Source organism: Macadamia integrifolia, unplaced genomic scaffold (assembly GCF_013358625.1).
Source record: "Macadamia integrifolia cultivar HAES 741 unplaced genomic scaffold, SCU_Mint_v3 scaffold2048, whole genome shotgun sequence".
In the NCBI taxonomy this organism is placed as follows: domain Eukaryota; kingdom Viridiplantae; phylum Streptophyta; class Magnoliopsida; order Proteales; family Proteaceae; genus Macadamia; species Macadamia integrifolia.
Window position 1 is genome coordinate 84,642 of NW_024868479.1, and position 6,847 is coordinate 91,488.

Below are 6,847 nucleotides of genomic sequence, written 5' to 3' on the forward strand. Positions count from 1 at the left end.
GGCCTCATTACTTGTATGGGAAAAAGGTGCGAGATATATAGTGATCACAAAAGTCTTAAGTATTTTTTCACCCAAAGAGACTTGAATATGAGACAAAGGAGATGGCTTGAGCTTACGAAAGACTATGATTGTTATATTCAGTATCACCCAGGGAAGGCCAATGTAGTGGTAGATGCATTAAGCCGAAAAGCTCAAACTGTATCACTTGCCTATCTAGCTGTTAGTCTAGAGCTCGTATAGGAGGCGATGTTAATGGATAAAATCCTATTGTATGAGGGAGCGACCTTGGAACTAAAGCACCAGTCAGATGATGTCGAACAGTTGACTAAGTCCTTGGAAGCTCAACAGGTAGACTCATCCATCAGGGAAGAAATTATAATGAAATAACCTTTGGATCCTGAGTTGCAGCGGATCAAAGAGAAGATTCAAGAGCAAACAATGTATGACCCTAGCTTTACATTAGCCAGTGACGGGGTACTATTGTTTCAAGGCAGATTGAGTGTACCCTGCAATGAGGTGACACAAGACAACATAGTAAAGGAAGCACAGAGTTCTAAGTACTCTATTCACCCTGGAAGTATAAGATATACAAAGACCTAAAGCAACACTACTGGTGGCCAATAATGAAGTCTACAATAGCTCTGTATGTGTCGACTTGCCTTGTATGTCAAAAAATCAAAACTGAATGGCACCGACCTTTTGGCACTCTTCAACCACTCCCAGTACCCAAGTGGAGGTGGGATAACATTATAATGGATTTCGTCATTGAACTACCGCGTACACCCAAGGGAATGGCTGCAATTTGGGTGATAGTTGATAGGCTTACTAAGACAGCTCACTTCATTTCGATCAGGACCAATTACTCCATGGATAAGCTAGCGCAACTTTACATGGATAATGTTGTACGCTCACATGGTATTCCAGTGAGCATTGTATCAACAGAGACCCAAGGTTTACCTCCAGATTCTGGAAGAACTTCCAGCAAGCCTTGGGATCACAATTGAACTTGAGTATGGCCTTCCATCCACAGACTGACGGATAGTTCGAGCGGACCATACAAATATTAGAAGACATGCTCTGAGCCTATGCCATGGAAATGAGTGGCAGTTGGGAGGAGTATTTACCTCTTATGGAGTTTACTTACAACAATACCTATCAAACTACAATTAAGATGGCTCCATACGAAGGACTATATGGTAGAAAGTGCAGAATTCCTCTATACTGGGATGAAGTAGGTGAATACCAAATGCTTGGACCGGAGATGATTCAGATGACATGCGATAAAATCAATGTCATTACAAAAAGAATTAAAGCATCCCAGTCATGTCAAAAGAGCTATCCAGATAGCCGTAGGAAGGAAATGGAATTCCAAGAGGGAGAGAAGGGGTTCCTAAAAATATCTCCTACCAAAGGTTTACACAGATTCCACAAAAGAGGCAAGTTAAGTTCGAGATATATTGGGCCATTTGAGATTTTGAAGCTAGTTGGGGCGGTATTATACATGTTGGCATTACCACCTTCCCTCAACAGTGTTCACAATGTGTTTTATATATCCACATTGAAGCGGTACATTCATGATCCATCCCACGTGCTACTTGTGGAACCGGAATACTTAGAAGCTGATGACATATGAAGAACATCTGGCTGAGATCTTAGACTGGAAGGTGAAAACTCTCTGCAATCGCTATATCATTTTTGTGAAAATTCGGTTGGCTAACCACCCAATCGAAGAGGCATCTTGGGAGAAAGAGGATAATATTCAAGCTTCATATCTTCATCTTTTCGGACAACAAGGTACTACAATTTCGGGGACAAAATTTTAAAAAAGGAGGGCGTAATGTGATACCCTACTTTCTAAACCCGGTCTAATTACCCATATTGACTTGGTTTGATCATACAGAGGCTGAACCGAGGAGAACCGACACAAGTACCATATCGAATATAGTAGCAAGAGTAACCTTGAACTTGGGTTGGCCCGATATGACCGAGCGAGTACCAAGTACAATATGTGCACCCAAGCCTTGCACTTACATACACCATGAGGCCATGTACAAAGAGTAAAGGTACATACTAGTATTTGTGGATGCCTACGTAATTTAATTATATGTGGGAGTTTATTCCTATTGAAGCCTAAGTGGAACACTAACAAATGGGCTGACTGGAAGGTATGACACTGGGGGGGCTAAGATACCCATCTGAGATACCCACCTGAGATATACCCACCTGAGATATCCACCTGACATATACCCACCCGAGATATACCCACCTGAGAGACACCCATATATAACTAAAAGATATTTAGGGGGGCCAAGTATAAAAGGGATATATTTATTGTTTTCCTCCCTCATTAATGCTAGTTGGTTGGTGGGAGAAAGTAAAGAAGAGAGAGAGAGAGAAAGAAAAAAGGAAAAGGAAGAGGAAGAAGAAAGAAGAAGGGAATCAATCATAGAGCTTCACTGGAGCCGGATCTTAGCATTTTGAGGCCGAAATGATGATTAGCTAGCCAGGATCTTCGATTTGAGATAGGTATTGTGAATATTCCAAGGATTCTTAGGAAAACCCCTTTCTTATATCCTCTTTTGATTTTTGGGAAAAAACCCACTTGAATCTTGCTAATCCTACTTGGGTAGTTTAATCTAAGGTCTAATGGAAGGTGTGTACAATAATTTTGAAGAATTTAGAAGGAGTGTTGGCGAAGATCTAGAGTTTTTGAGAGTTCTTGCGCTAATGAAGTAAAATTGGGGTTTTCACTGGTGTTCTTGAGAAAAGAGGGAAGAATCCCCCTTTTTTTTTTTTATTTGATCTTAGATTTAGGTTGTGGATGTATGAGTGACCTTAGATGAGGGATTGGCATAGCCGAATCGACCCCAAACAAGTTCCCCAAGTCGGAGAAAAGATGGGAAGATGATAGTAAAATTCCCGTTTTCTAACTGGGGGTGTCAAATTGAGGGGTCTTAGACCCACTTGTGTGCCTAGAACTCAGTTTTGAGTCTCTGGCCTAACCGGCGGGATCAAACTGACGGGTCTTAGACCTGCTTATCATAGTCTCATACCCACCTATCAGGCTAGAATGCCCAGAATGGGCCCAAATTAGATGGGCAACCCCCATTTATTATTCTAAACCTTATTTGAGTGTCCAATCATGATGATTTTGACCCCAAAATAGTAAAATGATAAATCATTATGTTTATGATAGGTTACACTCGTTATACGCATACCCACACATCGAATCTCCTACGTACTGGGTGCAAGCTCGTGTACTTATACAAGTAAGTGGAGATTGGACTTTGATTCAATTCCGGAGTGTTTATACATCACTTAACATGTCTTAGTCTAGCCATGTCATTATTTCACTTGTGTGTAGACTAGACATCAAGTATGCCATATCACATATTGGATGTGCATTTACATAATATACTTTGCTTTGTTTTATGTTTGAATATTCATTCCTTCTTGATGTATGTGATGGAGGAATCTCATTTGGACATGATGTTTATGCTAGATTAGATGCCGTAGTCAACTCAGAAACGAATGCATATTGGCTCGTGGAATGGGACGTGGTGCCATCGTATAATCGTACTATCTCATATAGAGGTATGCGGCTAGAATTGATATACCCCTTTGTGCTACGATCCTTCCCAACAGGGTTTACGTGTTGGGTTATCATTGGGGGGAAGCATCGGATCGCGGTTGTCGGACTCCTGCGACAGTTAGAAGTACACACAGCTGATCGCTAGGATCATCGGTAACCCCAATGGTATATTCAGAGGGCCGATCGTACTGCTTTTATTTCAGGTGGAGTCAACCATTTACTTTCTGTCATTTAAATTGTCGGGTGTCGGCTTACATTTACATTCTGGTACCAATGGTGGGCTTTCTCCGATAACCCTATGAGCATATAGCGGGATGGGATTCTCGGCTCGTACATGAGGCATACACGCACTGTGGCTGTGAGTAGCACATAGCCTATGACCTAATAATGTTATTTAGGTAAATATGATTAAAATGAATTGCATACATATATGTTCATTTGTATTGTGACTTCTTGTGTGGTCTTCCTTTCTACTTACTGGACTAGTGAGCTCATCCCACGTGTACTACTCTTTTTAGGTGATTTTGTAGGTTACCCGCCTGAAGATCAAGAGCCGGGTCTCACTGTGGAGTTTCCCTCTGAGGACTGGTGGGTCTCTGATCAGTTCGAGCACGGTGCTAATTGCACGTGTGAGGATTGTGCTGCATAGTAGCAGTGGCTCCAGATTAATTCTTTTTTATTCTTTTGATGTACCCTTTTGATGACTTGATGCTTAAATTGTTATATTTTTGTGTATATATATTATGCCTTTGAGCCTATATGTATATAACTTTTATAACTCAATTTGGGTATCAAGTATTTGGGAATCAATTACTGGTATTATTATGAACATGTCTCTGTTGAAAATACAATTCTTATCTTACTGTAGTAGGTGTATGCTATATAGTGGTTACTGCATTGTTGATCCTGACAGGTTTGTAAGTTAATTGGAGTTACTCGGTCACCGGCTCGATTATGAGAGAAAGGGGTGTGACAAGATGTAACATCAATATTTGGGTTAGTATTGTTAATGTAGAGCCTATCATAGTCCTTGTGGCTAAATTCTGGATAAGGAGGACCATATATTGTTAGGATTGAGCCAAAAAATGATTTTAAACAAAAATATTATGGACATCTAACAGTAGGCATATTAAGCTCCAAGGCCATGATTTGGTGTTCCCTTAAAAAATAAGTCTTCAATTTCCTTAGAATTGTTCCAGATTTCTTTGATTCGCCAACTTCATCCCATAGAGAATGCCCTGAGCTTGTTATGACATCATGTAATTTGCATAAAATGAGATACATTTTCCTTTATTTATAATGCATGCAACCCATCCAACAATATTTCTCCTAGGGTCGCTAACCGTCGAATATATCAATAATGTTGGTGCATTGGTTAGTATCAATAGAGTATGGATTTTCTTATTATGGTTAGTAAAGTCTGGGACATGTATTGCTTCCCTCAAATGGGAAGTTCATTCATGAACAGGATTTAGTTACAAGTAGGGATTCGACTTTACCTTAGTAAAGATGACTCGTGTGCCATAGAAAATACCATGTAATGATAAATGTGCTAAAAATGTAATTTAACTCATACAGTTAAATAGGTAAATAATAAGAGATTGAAAGAAAGGTGCATAGAGGAATTCAGTTCTGATTCTCAAAGGGTTTGCCCATATCCTTTTGGTAAACTCAGAGGAGATAAAGATATGCCATAATGATTCCCATTGGTTGTGGCACAAACTACACAAATGATCTACCTCAATCCATTAACCCACAATATTTTTTTGTAGGTATCATCATGAGCAACTCTCAAAAAAAAAAAAAAAGGCTTAAATTTCATGTGGGTTCTGAGTTTCCAAAAGAATCACCACAATGAGAGTAAAGATGTAAAGAACACTTGAGATTCAAATTGGGTTAGTAGGGTATCATATGTTAAAAAACCTGCAGCCAACTTGGTGAATTGGTAAGTACCCCTTTCTTTGAAAGATGGCACCACCAACTGTCAATGTTAAGGGAAATTTGAAATTTTAAAATGTCATTGGCAGTTGGGAGAGACAGAATAGAAGATAATAATCCAACATTCCATTTATTTCTACAAATAAAATCACTAATCCAATTTAAAAGGGGAGATGTCTAACTTGGATTGAGTTAGAAGATAAAGTGAAATTGGGAGGGGAAGGGATCCAGGGGTCGGTCCAAAAAAAGGGATTAGATCCATTTCCAATTTTCATGATTAACATTTTCTTTAGTAAGGGGAAGATACTCATGATACTTGACTACTATTTTTCCCACTTTGAAGGTTGTTAAATATTCTTCTCTCAATTATTGATAAATCATAAGCCAAAACAAATTTTAAAACTGAAGTCACCTAATTCATGTCTCCAAAATCATATCCTCCATGAAGTCTTTCATAACCTTTACTATCTCTTCCAACATATCCATTTAGATCTCTCTCTATAATAATCTGTTCTCCTTGACTAATTCTTTGAACTAATTTATCCATGTGTTTCTGAATTTGTTTCTTAATGTTTTCATCTAATTCTATTTGTGATGTGTAAGCTAATTATATAGGTTACTTCTTTTCCTAACACATGTTTGATGGATATTATCCTATTAACAATTCTTTTAACATCTACAACATCATTTTTAAAATTTTTATCTACTACTTCCTACTCTACTTCTATTATTTTTATCCTCAAAATACTTTTCCACAGTTTCATCTACTCTCTCTTATACAAGCTATAGTAGTTCTTCTTCTTCTTATTATTATATCTATCAAATTACAAACTCTTTCTCGTTAAAGTTCATATATTCCTAGATGATAATCTCATCATATGCTTTTGGACTAGCTTCTTTATCCTCACTCGTCCATGGTGTGACAACCTTGTCTACTTATCATTGCAATTAGGTGCCAGAGTGGTGCACTGCTTGCAGGGACGCCCTAGAAAACCTTTGGTCACTATTTAAACACCGTTGCTTTTAGTGGATGCCCTCACATAAGGTTGAATGTAAAGTTCTAGGATCCATGCAATAGGGTTTGACTAAAGTTTTTACAGTGCTGGCTGCCGACTTGTCACACTAACCCTCCCCCTTTATCTCGCCTTGGGACCGGCAGTGTAGAACACTGGCTAAGTTATTCTATACACTTAGTACACCCTATGAAATTCCCTAATGACTTCATTAATTAGAAGAAGCAAATAGGGGAGAGACGAATTAGGTGATGCCTTCTTGTTATTTTCCAATTTGTATCTGCTATTGCAGGTCCCACTATTG